Genomic DNA, 2500 nt, shown 5'->3' with positions numbered 1-2500 from the left:
CGTGTGCCGATGGTGGTCGAGGCAAGCGCCCGCACCAGGGCCCAGCGTGTGCCGATGGTGGTCGAGGCAAGCGCCCTCACCAAGGCCGAGCGTGTGCCGATGGTGGTCGAGGCAACCGCCCGCACCAGGGCCCAGCGTGTGCCGATGGTGGTCGAGGCAAGCGCCCGCACCAAGGCCGAGCGTGTGCCGATGGTGGTCGAGGCAAGCGCCCGCACCAGGGCCCAGCGTGTGCCGATGGTGGTCGAGGCAAGCGCCCTCACCAAGGCCGAGCGTGTGCCGATGGTGGTCGAGGCAACCGGCCGCACCAAGGGCCGGCGTGTGCCGATGGTGTTCGAGGCAACCGCCCGCACCAGGGCCCAGCGTGTGCCGATGGTGGTCGAGCCAGGAGCCCGCACCAAGGGCCGGCTTGTGCCGATGGTGTTCGGGGCAAGCGCCCGCACCAGGGCCCAGCGTGTGCCGATGGTGCTGGGGGCAAACGCCCGCCCCAGGGCCCAGCGTGTGCCGATGGTTATCGGGGCAACCGGCCGCACCAGGGCCCAGGGTCTGCCGATGGTGCTCGAGGCAACCGCCCGCACCAAGGCTCAGCATGTGCCGATTGTGATCGAGGCAACAACCCACACCAGGGCCCAGCTTGTGCCGATGGCGGTCGAGGCAAGTGCCCGTACCGAAGGGCAGCCTATGCCGATGATGGTCGATGCATGTGCCATCACCATGCGTCATCATGTGCCATTGATGGTCGAGGCCTTGGCCGAAGTTCGATTTTGAGCCACGGTGCCCATGCTTGGCTCCAGCATGTGCTGGTGCCGCATTTTTTTCACTCGGGACAGCATCGCCGGAGCATCGCCGGAGCATCGCCGGAGTACCGCCGGAGAACCTGACCGGCGGCATTGGGGTTCCGGCGATTGGGAGGGGGGCCGGGGGGGTGTGCGCACATGATGTGCGATGGGTGCTGGTACTTGGCCTTGTGTTGGCCCCCTATCCCTCATCAAACCTCTGAGAATTCACACCCCCTTAAAGAGCATTTGAGATTTTACAGGTTTGCTACCAGTAGCCGTTAAAGTGTCTGAAATGGGGACACTTTTTTCAAACGGTCACAAAATCTTCTCTACTTCGAGTTTTTAGCTGAATTTTTTTGTGCATGCCAACAAAAATAGAAGGATCATGCCTACAAAATTTGGGGCCAAAAATCCTTATAAAAAAATTTTAAAAAATCCCGAACCGCAAAAAGTTTCGAAAATCGTGAAAAATAGAAAACGAGTCATCTTCCAACGAAACTTCACGTGAAGGCTTAGGGGACCATTGTATGAATTTACAAGCCATAAAAATGGCATTGGCACGGCAGAAATTTGAAGATGTGCCTAAACCCACCAGGGCCCAGCGTGTGCCGATGGTGCTCGAGGCAACCGCCCGCACCAGGGCCCAGCGTGTGCCGATGGTGCCCGAGGCAAGCGCCCGCACCAGGGCCCAGCGTGTGCCGATGGTGGTCGAGGCAACCGCCCGCACCAGGGCCGATAGTGTGCCGATGGTGCTCGAGGCAACCTGTCGCACCAGGGCCCAGCGTGTGCCGATGGTGATCGAGGCAACCTGCCGCACCAGGGCCCAGCGTGTGCCGATGGTGGTCGAGGCAAGCGCCCGCACCAGCGCCCAGCGTGTGCCGATGGTGCTCGAGGCAACCGACCGCACCAGGGCCCAGCGTGTGCCGATGGTGCTCGAGGCAACCTGCCGCACCAGGGCCCAGCGTGTGCCGATGGTGGTCGAGGCAAGCGCCCGCACCAGGGCCCAGCGTGTGCCGATGGTGGTCGAGGCAACCGCCCGCACCAGGGCCCAGCGTGTGCCGATGGTGCTCGAGGCAACCTGCCGCACCAGGGCCGAGCGTGTGCCGATGGTGGTCGAGGCAAGCGCCCGCACCAGGGCCCAGCGTGTGCCGATGGTGGTCGAGGCAACCTGCCGCACCAGGGCCCAGCGTGTGCCGATGGTGCTCGAGGCAACCGACCGCACCAGGGCCGAGCGTGTGCCGATGGTGCTCGAGGCAAGCGCCCGCACCAGGGCCCAGCGTGTGCCGATGGTGCTCGAGGCAACCGACCGCACCAGGGCCGAGCGTGTGCCGATGGTGGTCGAGGCAAGCGCCCTCACCAGGGCCCAGCGTGTGCCGATGGTGGTCGAGGCAACCTGCCGCACCAGGGCCCAGCGTGTGCCGATGGTGCTCGAGGCAACCGACCGCACCAGGGCCGAGCGTGTGCCGATGGTGCTCGAGGCAAGCGCCCGCACCAGGGCCCAGCGTGTGCCGATGGTGGTCGAGGCAACCTGCCGCACCAGGGCCCAGCGTGTGCCGATGGTGCTCGAGGCAACCTGCCGCACCAGGGCCCAGCGTGTGCCGATGGTGGTCGAGGCAAGCGCCCGCACCAGGGCCCAGCGTGTGCCGATGGTGGTCGAGGCAACCGCCCGCACCAGGGCCCAGCGTGTGCCGATGGTGGTCGAGGCAACCGCCCGCACCCGGGCC

Source organism: Durio zibethinus, unplaced genomic scaffold (genome assembly GCF_047325235.1).
Source record: "Durio zibethinus cultivar Kanyao isolate XHJ-2024 unplaced genomic scaffold, ASM4732523v1 HiC_scaffold_388, whole genome shotgun sequence".
Lineage (NCBI taxonomy): Eukaryota > Viridiplantae > Streptophyta > Magnoliopsida > Malvales > Malvaceae > Durio > Durio zibethinus.
The sequence above is the reverse complement of the archived record's forward strand: the minus strand, read 5'-3'. Positions refer to the sequence as shown.